The 20,936-nt window shown below is 41.0% G+C and overlaps 1 protein-coding gene across 4 annotated transcripts in view; it reads left to right on the forward strand.

The window, feature by feature from the left end:
• Nucleotides 1-422: 422 nt before the first annotated feature.
• The window catches only part of Acvr1 (activin A receptor type 1), a 130,247-nt gene continuing 109,733 nt past the window's right edge, over nucleotides 423-20,936 (forward strand). For all 4 annotated transcript variants that reach the window (XM_076865982.2, XM_076865981.2, XM_076865980.2 and 1 more), the window contains exon 1: nucleotides 423-532. The gene's annotated coding sequence lies outside the window, so the exon portion shown is untranslated. The remainder of the gene's footprint in view (nucleotides 533-20,936) is intronic.

Here is a 20,936-nt window from a genome sequence, read left to right on the forward strand (position 1 = left end):
CACGGCGCTGGGGGAACTTTTCTACTCTCTGTGATCGTCTCCCCCACCGCCCCCGGGGCAGCCCCCACCCGGCGCTCCCGCCCAGCCCGAGCCCGTCCTCCCGGCTCGAGCCTCTGCGCCTCGGGAAGTTTATTCCGCCCGCCCTCCTCCCCTTCCTCCTCCTCCTCTTGCTCTTCACCCCGCCTCCCCTCCCTCCCCCGGCTCTTTCCCCCGGGTGGCTGCCGCTGCCGCTGCTGCCGCTGCCGCTACCAGCCTGTTCCTCCGCCAGCCGCGCCGGCCCGAGGCTGGGAAGCCCCTGGCCCCACACGCCGCTCCGCTGCAGTCGCCGTCGTCGCCGTCACTCGCGGCCGGCCGCCGGCCCTCGGCCCCGCGGAGTTCCGGGCTCCCTCGCCGGCTGCACCGCCCCGCCCCGCCCCGCGCCCGCCGGGGCCGCCCGCCCCGCGCCGCCCCGCGCCGCGCCGACCTGCAGCGCCCGGCTGCCTAGCGCACTCCGCCTCCCCCGGCTCTGCCCCCGGCCGCGGCGGGACCAGAGGTGAGAGCAGGTCGTCGGCCGTGCTGCGGGAGCCGGGAGGATCGAGGGAGGAGGGAGCCTAGCGGGAGAAGAGGCAGGGTTGGGGGTGGGAAGGTGGGCGTCTGCGGTGCCTCCCCCTCGCTTTCATTCCTTTCTCCCCCAAGCTTGATCCCCTCTCGGTGGGGGGAGCAGTCGCGGAACAAAACTGTCTTGCCTTGGGCCTGAACTGCTGGTGGGATACGGACGGGGAGGGCAGAGGCATGGAGCAGGGGTCTCGGCTTTGCACTGGGTGTGTGTGTGGGTGTGTAGTGAACTCCTTCAGGGTGTGCGCCTCAGACTTATAAATCGATCTGGCCATTCGGCCACGGGGCTCACCTTCCTAGCTGAGCTTGATAGAGTAAAGAGATGGGCGAATCACCCCCACCCTCAAAATATCCATCCCTTCCAAGAGGAATTTTCTGCTGGAGAGACAGCCAATAAACTCTGCTCAACTCCCTCCCTCCCTCCGTTCTTCCTAGCTGCAGTTTCAAAAAGCTTCAAAGCCAGGAATGTGGGATTCATCTTCCGATCCCCAGAAGGCAAATGTGGTTACAGATGTTGCACGGTACTTTGCCAAGTTTAAAACCCTTCCTTCAACACTGTAACCAAAACAGTGAGGCTAGAACCTTGGGCGCGCTGGGGAGAACTGTGGGCTTCTGAGGCCGCTGGATTCAGATTTCCGTCGGGTTCTAGACTGGCTCAGCTCTGTCCAGTTTGTGCCAGATGCGTCTCCCACCCTCTCCCCATTTTCCCTGGTGTTTTGAACGCTCCTTGCATGGGAGGGAAGCTGTGGAAGAAGCTACTTGAGGAAGAATACATTCCACTTAGCAGAAGAAAAGTCTTAGGTTAAAAAGTTGTCATTAATTGGACTTTTGTAGAGAGGTAGAAGGTAATAGAATAGATTTGTTCCTTTTATTTATTATTTTTCCTTCTCTCTTTTTTGAGCCATGGGAGATAGGTCTTAGAGGATGGGAAAAGGAACCGACCTTAAACATGTTTTATATATTTGTGAAGAGACCCTCTCGAATGGAGACATTATCCATTGATTTTAAAGAATCCTGTCCCAGAGATACAGACTACTCTGACAGCCCAAGGGAAGGCGGTGGCAAAAAATAGACACCACCTCCCTTTTCCCCCAAAAAAATTCTTCCTGGAAAGGTGGTGTTAAGAAATTTCAGAGATGGGCTGATCCAAGTGGCGGGCCTTAAATGGAAACACTATAGTATGTCCTGGCACTTGTCTCTGGAGGTGGGTTGCTGGCCAGGGGCCCAGACTTGGGCAGCCGGCAGACACTAGACTTGTGCTGACCTCAGACACCAGCTTGCCATGCAGCTTTACAATGTGCAGACTGCTTAAGTATGAAATATGGGCCTCACCCTTGTCATTAATGGGGACAGTGGGGTCAGAAGGTTATTTTAGGACTGGATAGGATCTAGATCACCATCTCCTAGGATCAGATCATTTTGTGATTCAGTTACTTTTGTTTTCTGGCCTGGAATTATTTTTTTAAAAATGGAAGTATTTTTAATTTGAAATGTATGCCTTAATTTGATGTATTTTGTGTTGAAAATAGCATTTCTTCTGTCACCCTTGATGCAAGTACTCAAAGGTGGTGAATGATGTTGAGATAAATTCTGGGTAGATGACATATTAAGGACTGGCTATGCACAGATCAGGTTCACACTCTTGTTTTCCAGCTGTATTGCTGAGTCTAATTTCAAATGGAGAGAGTGGTTTTCAATAAAACTTGATTTAGGTAGTAGTCTTACAACTTTTGTGCCTTGGGAGAAAGTGATCATCTAAGTAATTTAGAAGAGTGTTAAGGATGCAGAGTAAAGATTCCATGTTCAGAAATGGAAAGAATTTTCAAAGTGAGAAATTTAATTCAATTAATAGCATTGTGAAATTTTTTTTTTCAAAGTAGTGATTTACCAGATTTTATTCCTGCAACTATGTTTGGAATAAGAGAGACTGAATCAGTAAATATAGTTTATGCCTCTGTCTTAGCCAAAACTCAACTGGACTAGTCCTGTGGTGATCTTGATAAGTTTCTAGGTAATTCTTAGTGTTCGATTGAGTATCTAGTCTTCTAAGGGAGGAGGAGACAGGACAGGAATGGATTTGAAAAAAGATCCTGTTCTTCAAGGTCACAAGGTGAAGATGGAATCAATGCTGGACTGGGAGCTGTCCTTTGTGGCTTGTTTGGCTGTTGGATCCTTGTATCTTGATTTATTTTTATGAGAGGAGATCTCATGCCCAAGTCATTAAGAATTAGGAGAAGCAAGCCATTGATGGTGGCAAAACCCTTTGATATGTGTGTGTGAGTTTAATGACAAGATAATTTGGGGGTGTTGGATATGAGCCAGACACTGTTCAGCTCTTCACATGTACTTTTTCACCTCATTTTCTAAAAGCACCATATGCTTTATTATTATTTTACCCTTCTACAATAAGAAATTGAGGCTTGGCAAATTTAAATGGTGGAGTAGAGATTTGAACCAGAGGTCTGTGTTATTCTGGAAAACTTGTTAGGGGCTACTCTTGCCAGTGATTACTAAACTTCATTTATTCACACACGGTCTTCATGAGTTTTCCATAACTAAGTCTTACTTAGTCTTTATTTAATATGTTTTTTATAGCATCAGTCCACCTTTTCTTTAAAAGAAACAAACAAAACAAAACACTAACTGTATCTTTCTAAGAGGTAATTATCTATTGCTGCCATATTTAGAAAGCCAACTCACTTTTTGGGAATAGGAGGTGATCTTTAAGATGCATTTATACTTGTACCAAAACCTCAAATTCAGGATAATGATTACCTGGTATGTGTGTGGCCTGGGATAAGGGTGGACAAGGTAGGCAGATGACACAGTATCGGTGATGTTCTGGTTTTTGGGTTGGGTGTTGGGTTCATGCATGCTGATTTTATTTTTAGACTTTATAACCTACATATGTGACACATACTTTTTTTCATAAAATGATAAAATTAAACACATTATTAACATAATGATTACTTGGGGAATATTTCACTGCACTCTGCCAACTATAGACAGCTTGGTGTCTTGTATAAAGTAGGCACACAAGAACTATTGGCTGGTTAAGAAGACCCCAGGTAATAATTTTAGAGCCGGCTGATTATTTGTTATACTTGAGTAAAGCTGAGGTACATCGCTTTTTCTATTGTCTCCTCCTTCCACTCTCATATCCAGTGTTATGTCTGAAATAATGGCATGGGCTGCAGTGGTGTTTCTCCTGAATTCTCTGCTGTTGTGGGAGACATGATTGGGCTGCAGTTGGCACTTCTCAGCATCACCTTGTCTTATATATCTAGTACTTGGGATGGGGCACAGAGTGCTGTTGTGAAGTGTTAAAATGCTTTGGTTTTTACCCAGGGGTAAAGTGACCATTCAGAGCTGGAAGTGGTATTTAAGTTTAAGCAGTGACTGGGTAAAATGTTAACAACATTAAACTGGTGAGGCTGGGAAATAAAGCCATCAGAGGTTTTAATTGGAATCCACAGAGTCCCCTGTTTTATTTTCCCAGGCAAGTATTGGGCACTGTGGCTTTATTCCTGGAAATGAGGATTTGGAATTAGGCTTCCTGGTACAAAATGCCTTCTTTGATCTTTTGGAATGAAAATTTGTGTGTCCCCCCCGCCCCCACCCCACCCTGTGGCCAATTCCAGCTCACAGAAGAACCAAACAGAAGATTTCCTTCTTTTTTAGCTGTTGACCATAGACTGCTCTTGCTTGCTGTGCTACTTTAAGAATCAGAAGTTCCAAACCAGGATCTGTCTGTTGGAAAAGACATTTAAGTGAAAAGACTCCCTTTTTTGAAAGAGCTTCATCAAGTTGGTGTGGTTGGCACATCATGGCCTTTGGTTCGGAGGAGAGGTTGGTTTGGCACTCAAAATTGACTCATAAGAGACCGAGCAGACAAAGAATTGTGGGGGAGGTTGGTGATATAGCTCAGTGGCAGGGCACTTACTTGAGGTCTTGAGTTTGATTGCTAGCATAGCAAGAATAAAAGAAAGAAAAAAGAAAAACCAAACCAAACCCGAGACCCATCAGCTTTCTTTTTAAAGTTAAAACAAATATACCCCTGCCCAATATTCACATTGACTACACAGTCAAATAATATGCTTGTGCTCTTCTAGGAAGTTCTGGAAATCTGAGCTTGTTTATAAGTCTGAAGGCTCTTATGTGATCCATGAGAGCTTTATTTTCCAGAGCCACCATTACTCAGTTGTTTGACTTTTGGGTTTTCAGTCTCTGACCAACATTCCACTTTGCCTGTTAGAGTTGCTTCATTGTTTACTCTGGGTATCTGGCCTTTATTTCTGTGACTGGGAAAGTAACTTTAAATTCAGTCCTTTCTACATTTTGTGGAAGTGTGTTTGGGGAGGGATGGGGTGAGGTGAGGGGCTGCATGTAGCACAGGTGTCCTGATGGATCTCCAAGAGGTCAGCTGTCTTTCAATGAGTCCTGGCCTCTGCTGCCTAGCCCTTTGCATTGCACTCCCCCCCCCCCCCCCCCCCCCCCCCCCCCCGTTTTGGGGAGAGCCAAATCCTTCAGGGATCAGAGTAATCTCATTGCCAGCAAGAATGCATGTTGATCTTGCCTTTTGACAGTCTCCTAGCATTTTATCATCCCCACTCTTCATTCTGGTCCTTGATTGAGCTCTCCGAGGGCAAGGACTTCAACTTATTCATTCTTCCATTTATTCTTTCGATACAGTTCATTCCCATTTACCAATTTAAAGCCTTTCCAATTGTCTCACTGGGCTCCTTGAGGGCAGGGACTGTGTCTTATTCATCTTTTGCGTATCTTTTGCACCTAACATAATGCCTGGCTGAGACCACACAGCCAATAAATTGTTTTTTAATTGCTAAAAGAATGAATGGATGATTATGTGATAGGGGAGCAAAGGGATGCTGGCTTCTAGGGAATCAGTGAATTCTCAGAGAAAAATGGTAATAGTTACCGGTCACTGTGGTCCCAAGCATGAGTGTGAAGCAGGGAGAACAGACACTGTATGTAGAAGGAAATGTATTTGTTTACCCACCCCTTTGTGCCTTTTTTTGGTACTGGGGATTGAACCCAGGGCAGGGCGCTCTACCATTCAACTGCATCCTTAGCCCTTTTTATTTCTTATTTTGAGATAAGGGTCTCCCTAAGTTGTTGAGAGTCTTGCTAAGCTGCTGAGGCTGGCCTCAAACTTATTATCCCTTCATTTCGACTTCCTGAGTGGCTGGCATTATAGGTGTGTGCCATCTTGCCTGGCCTCTCTTGTGCTTTGCTCTAACTCAAGTCCTCACTCCTGCTAAGCATATTCTCTACTACAGAGCCACATCTCCATCCTGATGCATCCTTTTTTAATGCTTAATCCTAACTTGTACTTAGTGAATATAAACATTTATCGTATTCATTTCAGTGTTTGTTTTCTTTTTACTTTTATATTTAAGGGAAAATTTTCCATTTTGGGGAAGAATATCTCAATTTATTTTAATTTTTATTTTTTTATAGTTGTAGATGGACAGCATGGCTTTGTTTGTTTAGTTTTTATGCGATGCTAAGGATCGAACATGCTAGGCAAGTGTTCTGCCTTGGAGCTACAGCCCCAGTCCTCAACTAATTTTTTTATAGCCTGTAGAGCAAGGAATTCTGCATTAATGTGTATATGGCTGGGCCCCAAACACTTGGTGAATTGACTCATTTACTCCAATTTTTGCCTGTGGTATAACTTGTCAAACAGTTGTCAGAGCACAGAGAGGTAGGCAGTGCTTACGTCAGAGCTGAAAGAATGTGCGTGATCTCTTTGGAAAATGGATGGAACCCAAAGTAAACTCCTCTTCAGATAGGTTTTAATGGCTGATTTGAGTGGGTACCACATAGAACTTTTCAACTTGAATACGTAATGACTAGGCATTTCGTTCATCTTTGAAAGTCCAGATCAGCCATTCATAGTCACCAGGCAGCATTGATGCCACTGACAAAGAAGATTTCTGTAAGTTTAAAAAAATTTTTTTTTTTTTTTTTAGATATTCAGGGAAAAATTGTTGATTGAACCACTAAAAACAAAACAAAACAAGAACAAAAGCAATAAAGCCCTTGGGTTTTATAAGAAAAGGAAAAAGAGGACAAAGGAAGTAGGGGGTGATATTGGATGAAGCTGGATGTTTAAAGTGGGATGATACTTGGAGTTTGGAGAGTGGGTGCTGAAAAAAATGTGTAATAAAAAGAACTTGACAGGAATGGAGGGGATGGGTTGAGATGATATTTTAAAGCATGTTGTGAGTCTTTCACTATTGCAGCTACTGATAAGTGGTGCTGTACGCTGGGCAAAAATATAATGTGCTTGACTATTCTTAAGTGGTAAGTTAATGCTTATAAGCAAAAATCTCCAAGAAAGCTGGGTATTTCTGTCTCTTCTTTATGCCAAGGACTTACACAGTATAGAAATGCAGGTAGGAACAGTCAGGAGAAAAGGATAGATTGTTATCTAAAGTGACCCTCACCTTCCTTTTCATAAGTAAGGAAAATGGCTAGGGACAATGTGCCAAAGGATATTTTTCACATGTTTTTCAAACTTGAAGAACCTGAACAGTTGTGAGCAATAGGTGGCTAAAACAAGAATATTTATTGGTATGATCCAGTTAAAAAAAAAAAAGGAAAAGGTTAATTTTATTTCAGTGTTTTTAGAAGACGTTTGACTCTTGGCAATGCATTTTTCATCATAAGCTAATACATACACACTCATACATGCTTATTAAAAAATAAAGCTGAATTACAAGTTCCACAAAGCAATATTGTAATGCTTTCTGTTTTGTATTCACTTTTTATTAAAAATTCTGATACCTATCTACTAAGTTGATTTTACAACTTGCTAATGGTTCATAATCAGCAGTTTGGGGGGCGGGGGGGGAAGAAACCTCTTCTGGGTGTTGTGGAAATTAAACTTAATTTGTTTATTGAATAGCTGTTAATCTAGATGAGGATTTTGTTTTTCATCAGTTCTACAGAAAGGCCTCACCCCTATGCATCCCCTCCCCCACCAATTCTTTTCTCTGTTTTAGGGTCTTTGCTTGTTTCTCCAAATCAGATTAAAGTGACTAATATGTGTTTTGGACCAGCTTCAAGAGTGCATTATCATCTTGATCCCAATCAACATCAAAGGTGGGGCTGATTGACTTAAAATGGTGGCAGGAGCCCTTAGCTCCCTGTCGATTTAGATTATATTTGAATAGAATGGTGGTTTTCAGTAATAAGGGGAAAGCAGGAGTACCTGCTAGCACCAAAAGGATGAGAGTGAGAGGGAGGTAGGGAAGATGACTCCATGTATTATTCAGAATTGTAAAATGGAAGGTCAGTAGAGACACCTCTTTATATTCAAAGACATAAACACTTAATTTTTGTCAGTTGTCCCTCCTAAAATTTTCCTGTTTTCTTGCTCCTTCATCTTCCTGCTCTTCTTTATCTTTCATTTACTGAGCATATAGTATGTCTTGTTGTGCTTGGGACTGGACATGGGATTTTGCTGAGCAAAACCAACTTGATCTTTTTTTTTTTTTTTATTGGTAGCCATTAAGATCAACTTGGTTGGTGGATGTGTAACCAACTTGATCTTAATGGCTACTTGAATAAAGCGTGAAGAATTATACATCTAACTATACATGGCAGAGCACTGAGTATCTCAGTCCCAAGATATAGAAGGATAAGGATCACCCAACACCTTTGAGGAAGTATCTGTTTGGCTAGCTTTTGAAAGAGGTACCATTTTGATATTATCATTTTGACAGTTATCTGTGTATATATGTAGGTTGTAGACTAGGCAACATTCTAGAAAGAGGGAATGGGGCAAATAAATGAGGTAGTTGGTTTTTGTTTAGGAGCCGAGTTATACAAAACAGGTGTGCCTAATTTTAATTACCAGAATCAGACTCCTGTCTTAAGATGCAGCTTCTCAGGGAGTCTTGCAAGATCTCAGACAATTGGAAGGAATGGCAAGCTTTATGAAGTGATTTGATTGTGTGGATTATATTAAGCTCAAAGCCACAGAAGGAAGGTAAGGAAGGGAGATTTGGAGTTACACTAGGGTTTCCTTGGAATGCCAGGCTGAAGGTTAAGATAATGGAGGCCTTAGTCAGGTCCTTATTTGCAATATTTCATTGAATTCTCATACCATACTCTATGAAGTAAGTACCTAGACTTGCTATCCTCCTTTTACAGGAGGAAAAACTGAGACCCAGAGAGGTGATGTAACATGTTGGAGATCATACATCTGAACTTTAACCCAGGCTGTATGTTCCCAAAGTAGCATGCTCTCTAATGGAAGTGGAAAACTAGAACCCTGAGCTGAATGCACCTGAGTGTTGTCTTTTGTTTGCTATTGCATTTTAAATGTTTTCTTAAGGAATACTTGACAGTATTTAAAAATGAGGAAATTTCCCATGAAAAAAATCTAGATTTCCAGCTGCTCCTGTAACACTGAAAACATCCGTAGCACTGAGACCTTGTTCCTGCAGGAACCTTCCAGAGCTTTTGATTGTGTCTGTCAGGGGTGACATGTGCATTGTACTTGCCACAGTAGTCCCAGTTCTTCCTGTTTTCTCTCCTGCTGAGGCTCAGCATTAGTGGCTCCTTATTGTATATACTTGTGGTATTTTTCTGTTCTTTCCCCCATCCTTCCCACTACCTCTGCACAGCTCCCATTGTTACGGGGGATTGAATCCAGAGGTCCTCTACCTCTACCACTGACTATATCCCCAGATCTTTTTATTTTATTTTATTTTATTTTTTTATTTTGAGACAGGGTTTCAAAATAGGAAAAAACTGCTCTAGATAACTATCTTCTGTATATTAAAGATTGGAATTGCCGAATCAAAAGTCATTTGCACTTTATACTTGAAATTTCAACACTGTTTGTACCTTGAGTGTATTTTCTTTGCTACTGTGAGTGTGTATTTTCCATGTGGTACTAGGGATTGAATTCAGGGGTGGTGTAATACTGAGTTGCCCAGGCTGGCCTAGAACTTGTGACCCTCCTGCCTCAGCCTCCCAAGTAGCTGGGATTACAGGTGTGCAGTGCTGTGCCTGGCTGGTTTATTGATTGATGGATGGATTGGAGACAGGATTTCACTCTGTTGCCCTGACTGGCCTCCAGTTTCTGGATGCAAGCATTCCTTCTTTCTCAGCCTTTCAGGTAACAGGGACAACAGGGACATCAGTCCATTGTCCTCAGGTACTAATTTTTTTTTTCCTATGAATATTGAACTATATTCTCTATTGTGCATGTTTTAGTTCTGAGTTGTACATTCCTTGAAAGGCATACCTTTGTGTATGGTAATTAATTTAACCATCCTTTTGTTGTTACTTTAGGTGACATTACATAACAGCACTTCAGTGACTAACTTTACATATTTCATATCAACTTTATTATTTGTGGTTTTACTCTCTGTGTTTTCAGTTACCAGAGGTCAACTGGGGTCCAAAAATATTAAATGGAAAATTTCAGAAATAAAATTTATAGATTTAAAATAGCTTTTATCATACCATATTATTATAATTATTCTATTTTAATCTTATGGGTTAATCTCTTCCTGGGCCTAATTTATAAATTGAACTTTATCATAGGTAGGTATGCATAGGAAAAAACAGCTCTAGATGACTATCTTCTGTATACCAAAGATTGGGAATTGCTGAATCAAAAGTCGTTTGTACTTTATACTTGAAATTTCAACATTGTTTGTACCTTAAGTGTATTTTCTTTGCTACTGTGAGTGTGTATTTTCCGTGTGGTACTAGGGATTGAATTCAGGTATAATACTGAGCTTTATCTCTGCCCTTTTTATTTCTTAATTTGAAACAGGGTCTTGCTAAGTTGCCAAGTTTGGCTTTGAACTTGTGACCCTCCTAGATCCTCCTACCTCAGCCTCCCAAGTTACTGGAATTACAGGTGTGTTCCGCCATTCCCAGCTGAATTAGGTTTTTGATTAGTGTTTAAAGCAGTGTGGTGTGGTGTGAATGAGAGCACAAAGACTCTAGCAGTGTATTTTTCTGTTGTAAACCAATTGTGTGGCCCAGGAATGTAATTTTCTTAACCTTTTTCTTCATAGTGCTTTTCCTTTCCTGTTTGTCTAGAAGGGCACAGACTCAGTTATTTCCAAAGTTTAATAATGCGTTGATTCAGTCTCTTTTTTGTTTTTTCCAGTAAATGGAGCTTGATGATTTTTTTTTTTCCCTCTCTCCGTGCATAAGTTTGAGTCTCAAAGAACTCTGGGCTTTGGAAGCCTTGCTAACCACAGCTTTACTTTGATTGTTTTAAAGCACTATGTCTGGTTTTTGCCTTATGTTAAAAGCAGAGCTTATATGGCTAATTATCTTTCTTTTTTTTTTTTTTAATATGGTGAGTGGTAAGTAGGCATTTAGTGACCAAGAAACTTGTATAGTCAGCTTTTTATTATTGATCAAGAATAGAGGCAATGGATTTTTAGACTTAGGGTAAAAGTTTTATTTTTATAATAGCTTTAAAAAAAAGCAGTAGGTTTGTGATAGACAGTCCTTATAAACAGCAAAATTTTATTTATGAGTTTGGAGCAGACCAGAGCAGACAGCTTTTGATGTATTCTATAATGTGAAGAAGGTAAAATAGTGCTTGCTTGGATTTTTGAAGTATTTAAGCAGTATTCTCTAACAAGATAATTGGATTTCCTGGTGGTTACCAAATTAGATATATTTAAAAATTTAAATTCAAGTAAACAACATTATATAAAATTCATGTTTATTCTCTATACTGCATTTTTCTTTCTCTCTCTCTCTTTTTAAGAGTTGACTTCCCTTAAGCTAAATAATATATTTGAATTTTTCATTTGATAGATTTGGAAATTTTGGGTTGCTAATATAAATTTTTCTGGAACATTTTGAGCCCTTGGTTATACTTATTTTAAAAAAAAGTATTTACTGTCTTTAAATATACAAATTTATTCATCTAGCTAGAGTAGCAAAAAAAGAAAAAAAACATACCTAAATGTTCGATCATAGAGGTTAGGTTTTATATACATACATGAAACTTGGAATCATATGTAATCACTAAAAATACTATTTTAGGTGAATTTTTAGAGACAGATTTCATTTTAAAAGTTACTTTCTCAAAGAGGCTTTGTCAGCTATTCCATCTAGATAGATCCTTAACACTTTTTTTTTTTTTTTTGTATTTTACATGTACTACCTATATATACTGTCAGTATATCTTTGGGGTAAATAAATACCAATGAGAACAGGTACTTTGTTTAGTACAGTGTGTGTGAATGTGTATGTATGTGTATCCTATGCCTAGTATACTTCCTTATCTATAGGAGGTGCACAGAAATTTTTGGAATGAATGAGTGACCATGAAGAGTACAGAAAATAACATTTAAGTAGAAAAAGCAAGACACTGAAACTGCATAATTCTATTCACATAAATTATGCACAATTCCATAAACATAAACATAAAATGTAGTACTTTCCAGATTTGTGGTTATATACATATGGATGTAGAGGAGAAGAAAAAAGACTAGCAGGAAACAAACTCAAATGTTAACAGTTAGTGTCTGTGCTGTGGGTCATGCATAATTTTGAAGAGAATCTTAAATATAAACGAGTGAAGTAAATATTGGAAGATTATGTCACCTCCATAATGTATTTTACCCCTTCAGCGTTAAAGGTGGTCACCTTACCTAAAATGATGTATTACAATGCTGTGGCCTTTCCTCCTCTGGAGTAAAATGTACTGTATCTTTGTAGTGTGACAGGTTTTATATCTACTTTCGGATTAAATTATGATCTGAGAGTTGCACTTTTGATAAACTGGTTTTAATTTCACATCAGTTGAAGCTAAAGGGTAGGGAAAATATATTAGATCTGGTACAAGTGTCTTATTATAATTATTGACACATTTTCAAATGCTCTCTTAAGTGTGATACATGGCCCATGGTTTTGACAGCTGTGACTACATTAAACCTGCTAGAGTAAGTACTCTTTTCACAAAGGTTTGTTTAAACTTAGAATTGTCAGAAAGATTCTCTGTAAAGTGGATGATCATAGACTAAGAGGTGAAATGGTGGTTCATATCCCACTGTGCCTGGTAGGTTTTAGTCATTGATGTTAATCAGAAGATTATCTGGGTTTACTTTTTATTTCAAGAAAGCTGGCATTTTAATTTTTCTACAGTGTAAAAATTATGTGATGCTGTTCTTTTGTGATTTGACTCTGAAATGCTAACATTGATTCTACTTATTTTCTCCTACTGAGGGTTCCAAGCCACGTAACTCCAAACCAACAGACTTGATGTTGCATGACAGTTGTCTTTTCTTTTTTCTTTGTCTGCCTGCCTACCTGCCTGCCTGTCTTATGCTGGGGATTGAACCCAGAACCTCATACCTGCTGAGCAGGCACCCTACCACTGAGCTACATTCCTAGCCCCAGCCTTATTTTGTAAGTCTTCCTGGTGTTATATCCTTTTCGGGTATTCTTTCCTTCCATTTATCTAAGTTTAGTGAGTAGCTACTGTATGCCAGGCACTGAGCACATAGACAAAAGAGTTCTCAGAAAGCTTAGTTTGGCAGAGGCAGAAAAACAACCTAGATATAACAGAAGCACCAGAATAGGGCTGTAAACATAAAATGAAATTGGATGCAGGGGCTGGGAATGAGGTTCAGTGGTAGAGCACTTGCCAAGCATGTGCGGAGCCCTGGGTTTAATCCTCAGTGCTGCAAAAGAAAAAAAGAAAAGGAAGAAAGAAAAAGTTGGGATGTTCTGTGGTTTTGTTTAAGAGGTCACCAAGGAACGCTTTCCTAGGGGAATGATGTTTTTGACCTTCTTATGATGGTGGAGTAGGAAGTTATGGGATTGCGAAAAGATCTTCTAGTCACAGAGGCTTACAGGAAAGAGAGCGTCCTTTAAAATTGAATCTGAGCAGAACCTTGCTATTCAAAGTATGGTACTTGGAATAGTAGTGATGACTTCATTGGAAAATCAGAGTCTTAGGCTACTCTGAATCCTACATACGGGAATCAGCTTTGTAATAGTATCCCCAGGTGACTTGAATGCTTCTAAACGTTTGAGAACCATTGGGACCTTGAGTCTAGGAAGGGGTAAAAAGTGAGAGAACTGGGAAAATATAAACCACCTAAGGAGGTTTTGTTTTGCTTTTTAAACAAGCATAAAGTTGTTAATGGATAAGTAACATCAATTTATATTTTCCAAAATTGTCTAGCAGTCCTGACAAGACAGCAGTTACCAAGGATGTTTCTTGAAACCTAAATCATGCATAAGGTGCTCCTCAAAAAATACTCCTCAATTCCAAGACATGCAGGACATTGTATCCTTCTTTCAGACAATATGAAGTGTACGTTGGAGGTTCTAAAAAGTCAGTCTTGGGAAAAGTCATTAACTTAATCATTTCTACTGGGATATCCCTGGGGTCTTCCAAATCTGTTCCACAGTGGAACCTTATGTAGCCTTACAGCTGTTAGCACCCCAGCCTTAGAGTGTCACATTTTGGGAAATGGTAGCATTACTTTTCAGTCTTCAGACACTTTGCCTTATCTGTGGGGAGACCCCCTGCTCTGGTTTGCTTGGGACTCAGGGATATCCAGGACACCAGACATTTAGTGCCAAAATCCTGGACAAATCAAGGTGAGTTGGAGATATCCTTTCTATCTGTTTACCATACATATGATTTGACTTCCTCTGCCCCAGGTGAGCTCAGCCTTATCCCTTAGAATGCCTGTTTCAAGAGCAACACCCCCATCCCTCCTTGCTGTCCCTGCCCCTGTTAGGGGATTTCCATATTAGGCAAGTGCTCTACCACTGGGCTACCTCCCTAGACCTATTTCAGGGTCATTTTCTCTGTCTCTTTCTTCCTTTTAATTAATCAATTAATTAATCAATTAATTTTTCCTGTACTGGGGGTTCAACCCAGGGTTTTATGCATACTGGGCACTTGACAAATGCTCTAACACTGATCTACCATCCCCAACCTTTTTAATTTTTAAAATTTTGAGTAGTGCCTCCATAAGTTGCCCAGGCTGATTCAAACCTGTGATCCTCTGGCTTCAGCCTCTCCAGTAGCTGAGATGACAGGCATGAGCCGCCATGATGGGCTCTGCAGACACATATTAATGGAATGGTTCCCACATTTCCTGTGCTCTGTTTTGCAAGGTTTTGATTTAGGTGTGCTGATTTTGAAAGGTCCCCAGGTCATGTGCATGAAAGTTGGTTCAGACTTATTACCTGTAGAAATACAGTTTGGGGTGTGCTACTTATGGATTTGTTTTAACATATGATAGAAAAAAAAAATAACCATTAGAAATAGCCCAAATACCACTGTTGGTGGATCACCGGTAGTCTGTGTTTCACACTTTGGGAAATGGAGAGTAGCAGTTTGGGAAAGAAATGAGGAGGGCTCTATTGCTTGCTTGGTGACAATTGTGGCTAGAGAGAATGGTGAGCTGATGAGATGTGGTGACTGATGGGATCTGTGGGGTGGGGGCACAGGATGGGAGGAGGAGGATATCTGATAACTGAGGCTCCCTGTCATAGATGGTTATAACAGAATAGGAGGAATAGAGCATGCTGCAAGGTGACAGGCTCAATTTAACAAGCTGGGTTTGAGGGGGTCTTGAGACACTGAGATAGAGCTATCTAGTGGTTCTTCAGAAGAAAAAGAATCAACAGATCTGAGGAGAGCTCTAGACTGGAGACAGATTAGAGCTTCTCCTGACCCTGGCAGCAGTGAAGTACAGGTGGGGATCAAATTCTACAGGAAAAAAAAGGGAGAGGGGAATCTGATGCCCACAGGACCCAGGAGAAGAGTGTGGGAATAGCCCAGGGTGGGTGGGACACTAAGGGAGCAGGAAGGGAAGGCTCCTCCATGTACTTCCATCCACCAAATGGACAAGAGCTCAAGCAGGCCATGTGCTGGTCGCTTATGTCACTAGTAATGCTTGTGCAAGATAGGCCTGAGGAAGGAAGCCGTATTACAGTGGGCTGAGAGGGAGGTATGGCTAGAGCAAGTGACTTTTTCTAGAACCTTTGACCAAAGAAGGAGCCTGGGTTGGTATGGGACCTTAGGGACTAAGTCTGGATTTGTTTGGGGGAGTTGTCGTCATCCTCTGGTTACTCATGGAGTTTTATTTCCACAAAGAAAAAAGATGACAAGGAAAATTCAGATATTCATAGAAGAATTGCCAGAGCCCTCTGGGGCTCCATAAAATTGCTTTACTTTCTTACATAGCCACTCACCTTGTCTCTCCTTCTTCCTTGAAGCTCCCCTTGTTATTCCCTCGACACAACAATCTCAGTGTCTGAATTTATATGTTTATAAATGTCATTAAAGATTCTTTTTATGGTGATGCTCAGGCAGCATGTGATTAAGTGTTCAACCTTTGTTCCTATGTTTCTCACGTTCATGGAGGGCTCTGTAGCTTACCAAAGCAGCGCCACATCTTATGTGATCCTCTTAATCACCCTGTTCAGGAGGCAGAGCGGAAAGTAATATTATTCCTCTTTACAGGGGGGAAAAAGCCCCTGAAGTTTAAATATATTAAGGAGGGCTTGCTGATGATGAATGATTTAGTGATGGGTCCAGGATGGAATTCTGGCTTCCTGGTATTTTTTTCCGTTATATTAGCTGGAAGGGTTGTCTCCATTTTCTTTTTCCCCTTTCCATTAGTTTTTAAATCCCTTGAGGGCAGCTACCACGTGTTCATTGTTGTTAATATTGACTCATCTGTTCACTGTTGCCTGGAGAACGTGGGTGATGGTGGTAGTGGGCAGGAGGACTCTTTGACTCAAGCTTCCCTCTTATAAGATAGGTCACATCTTGACCATAACCTTGAATGGTAGATTCCCAGAAATACACCATCAAGATTAAAGAAGGCATCTTGGATTATGTAACTTTGATCTCATGTCTCATTACTGGACCCTGTAATTATCTTGAGATCAGCCCAGTAGTACTGCCTGGTATGTTTTGTAAATATTTAAAATATATATATATATTTTTGTTGTTGTTGTTGTTTTTTGGTGCTGGAGATTGGACCCATGGCCTTGTGCATGCAAGGCAGGCACTCTACCAACTGAGCTCTATCCCCAGCCCTGAAAATATACAGTTTTTGCCACCATGATTTTGCATCCTTTTTTTCAGATGGTCCTTGACTTATGATGTGGTTATGTCCAATAAACTATGGTAAGTCAAAAATATCATAAGCTGAAAATGCATTTAATACAGTTAACTTAGTCTCAGCTGTTTCCCTTCATGAAGAGAACTGACTGGGAGCTGTAGCTGGCTGCCCAGCATCACGAGAGTATCTTACTGGGTATCATTACACTTGAAAAAAATCAAAGTTCATGATTCCAAGTATGGATCTACTGAAAATATGTATTATTTTTACAGCTATGTAAAGTAAAAATTCATATGTTAAAGCCAAATGCAATAGTGCACACCTGTAATCCCAACTGCTCGCCGAGGCTGAGGCAGGAGGATTGCAAGTTCAAGGCTAGATCTGGGCAATTTATCGAGACCCTGTCTCAAAAAAAAAAAAAAATTAAAAAGACTGGATCTACTGAATTAAGTGCACATGCTGGGCACTTAATAAAAACTTGTTGTTTTGAGTTGAGGGAACTACACTTTGTGGTAGAGTGCTCCTGGCTTCAATCCCCGGGACTGCTACAAGAACAATAGCAGCAGCAAAATGAAAAACAAAACTAATAATTGCCACCCCCCCAAAACCATAAGAACCAAAAAATATAAGTTGAACCACTGTAAGTTGGTCCCTATTTTAATACCATAAGTCATCCATAAGGGTCAAAACTCTCTGGATTTCAGAGGGGCCTTCCTCTTTGTGAGATCCTTTGATGAGCTGTGAGGAGGGACATGACAAAACTTGTAGTCTAGGAAAGATGATTTTTTTTTTTTTCTTTTGTACCAGGAATTAAAACCAGTGTTGCTTAACTACTGAGCCACAACCCCCTCCCCCTTTTAATTTTTAAATTTTAAAACAGTCTCTCTAAGTTACTGAGGGCCTTGCTAAGTTGCTGAGGCTGGCTTAGAACTTGCGATCCTCCTGCCTCAGTCTCCTGAATGGCTGGGATTACAGATGTGTGCCCCCAGGCCTGGTGCTGATGTTGTTTTGTAACTACTTGCAGGGCATATGTTGGGCACTTAATATAAACTTGTCTTGAATTGAGGGAGGTGTCCTTTGGGGTCATACATTCTCCATATTATCATAATGGACCACTCTCAAGTTTTTATTATTTTTAATGCTCTTTCCCTGAGACATTAAAGATTTGTATTAGACTTTGGGGAAGGGGAATGATGAAAGAGAATGAAGACATGGAATCAGCAAGTTTTAGGACAAAAAATTCGAGGTTTCAACTGGGCAGTGAATAGTTGAAAGCAGGGAGGAGTCACTCAGGGGAGGCTGGGAACACACAGAGGTGCTTTTCAAAGAGCACACCAAGGGGATCGAGGGTGATATATGAGTGATTCAAATCTGGTGATGTTCTAGAGGGGAAAACTGAAGGCTGCAGGACAGAAGCACATTATAATATATTTTTTTCTACCTCTAGTAAAGGCTGCTATGGTATAATTCCTTTCATAGGGTCATGTCTAAGAATCTGTAATTCAGTCTACCTTAGAATTTATTTATTTTTTCAAGTGTCATAAGTTGGGGAAAAGGAATAAAAAATTGACCCCTTATGCTTATATTAAAATTTTAGATTCCTGGTTCATGATGAAGGAAGGAACATTTTAGTCATTAAAGAGATTGAGAAGATGAGTTCATGTTTGGTCATCAAAGAAAGTACCATTAGGAGCTTTATTCTTTTGGGAGGAGAAAAAGGCAAAATATGAGTCAGACAGAACATAAAGTCTTTTCCGTTCACTTGATTCTGCCACCCTCCTCCTGAAGGACCAGCAAGTGTAACTCGGATGGTAATGGCATTTGTGGCAGACTTCATAGTTTATAAAGCTCTCCCCCGCAAGACCACCTGTAGTTGCTCTGACTCTTGTTTATAAGGTGAGCACTTCTGATGAGTGTGGGCACACATGGATTGTTCACTTAGGAAAGGTGCTTTAGTCACTTGAAAATCCCCAAGTGCCATATGTGATTCTGATTTGAACAAGTTTCTTCTTTGTGAGGGGTCTATCAGTTGTTCCTTGGCAATTATGGAAAGGATAGAACATCAGGTTTGTTTTATAAATGACGACAGACACTCTTCTGTGCATTTTGGGTTTGCCAGTTCTGGGGCAAAGCACCATGGTTCTTTTCCTCTCCCTTTCTGCTCTTGGTCCCTCAGGTCTCCTATGTTGTGTTCCATTTTACTGGAGAATGAAACAATCTCCAAATCTTTGTGCACATCCAGGGAGAGTCTAACCAAAAATATGTCTGTGAGAGATGGGTATCAAATGTTAGGAATAAAAAGATGCCTTAGTTTTTCTTGTTTTTGTTTTTGTTTAAATTAAAGTCTTTTTAGGGTCTGTTTGATTCATTCATTCTTCTCTTTTCCTTTCTTCCTATACCACCTGTGTTTTAGGCTCTGTACTGGCATGTATTGGTCATATAGGTACCAAAGGGGCTGCCCCTGGCTTCTGGAGCGTTTGTGGCTTAGTGAGGGAGACATGTGACTCAGTTTTTGCATTACAGATTGGGAAGTGCAGAATGTGCAGCAGTGATCCAGAAGGGGAACACTAACCTGCTTTTGGGGGAAAGATGTAGGGAATGTTCTGACCCAGGGAGGTGCCAGGATTTTAAGAATAATTGGAACTTTACCTGATAGCATAAGGAAGGGGATTCTAGCAGAGGGACATTCTGGGCAAAGGTGGAAGGTATAAGAAGGGCATGGTTCATGTTGTGACCGGTGGGTGGTTTAGTTGAACTTCTGCTTAGGTTGTGTATGTATGGGCACTGATGGGATGGCAGGTTGGAAAGGCTTGGGAAGGTTACATCGCAGAGACTATTGTGGCCTGAATGATATAGGTCTTATTCTCAAACTCTCCTGGCTGTTGGGGAATATTAGGTAGGAAATGGATCTGATTAGATTTGGATTTATTAATCACTGGTGTCAGTTTTGAGGATGATCTTTTAAAATTTTACCTGTACTTATATGCCGTCAACACAATTGTTTCTCTCTCCCTCAGTTCATATGTTGAAGCCCTAAGCCTCAATGTGATGGTATTTGAAGGTTGGGCCTTTGAGGATTAATTACATTTAGATGAGGTCATGCAGGTTGGGTCTTCATGTTGGACTAGTGTCTTTATAATAGATAGTAGGAGGCCTGCTGTCTCCTCTAGCATGTGGGCACACAGCAGGAAGGCTGCCTTCTGCAGGTCAGGAAGAGAGCCTTCATCAGCACCTTAACACACTGGCACCCTGGTTGCAGACTTCTAGCATCCAGGACTGTGAGAAAAGAAATTTCTGTTGTTGAAGTCACCTAGTCTATGGTGTTTTATGATGGCACCCTGAGTTGACAGGAAAACCTGTTATATTAGTCCCCTCTTATCAGTGGGTAAGAACAAATCTTCTAACCATGAAATTATGAGGAAGGGAAAATAAATGTGTGTTTCGCTGTCACACCTTAAAACTGCAAAAGTTATGGCCATTGTGTATGAGCGCATCATTAAAATGGAGAAAGCAGGCCAGGTGCCATGGTGAACACTTACAATCCCAGCTATTCAGGAGGCTGATGCGGGAGCATTGCAAGTTCAAGGCCAGCGTCAGCAACTTAGGGAGATCTTGCCTCAAAATTGAATGAGATAAAAGGACTGAGGACTGGAGTATAACTCAGTGGCGGAATGCCCCTAGATTCAATCCCCAGAACTATTAAAAAAAAAAATGTATTCTTAGAGTCAAGTGTTGCATCAGAAAATCCTGAATTTATAGGAAAAACAAACAAACAAAACGTGATTTGGTACTATCTGTGGGTTCAGATATTCCTGGAGGTTTTAGAACATATTCACCCATGAATAAAGGGCATATGTCTTTTTCCCATGAATTCCTTTCAATTTGTTCTCTGTATTGGCTTTTTTTTTTTCCCTTAAACTTAGAAATAGGCTTAAGTTTTCCCTACCATTAAACAAAATGGTTTGAATCCTACACCTTTATCAAGCTACTTCCTGAGGAATCATTGCAGAGGACCAGTCCATAGTCACTCCTGAGGCTTCCTTATTCTGAAACTTCAGAACACAACATTTCTCTTTCTCTCTCAATGATCTTCTTATTTTGTGCCCACTCATTAAATGTTTCTGAAGTGCCTACCAAATCTCGGTTTGGGACAAGAAGCTGGCAAGCTTCTGGGGTATGGTGACTACCCAGTGGCCTCTGGCCTCCTTGCAGTGGGTGGAGTTG

The sequence above is a fragment of the Callospermophilus lateralis genome, chromosome 9 (assembly GCF_048772815.1).
Source record: "Callospermophilus lateralis isolate mCalLat2 chromosome 9, mCalLat2.hap1, whole genome shotgun sequence".
Classification (NCBI taxonomy): Eukaryota; Metazoa; Chordata; class Mammalia; order Rodentia; family Sciuridae; genus Callospermophilus; species Callospermophilus lateralis.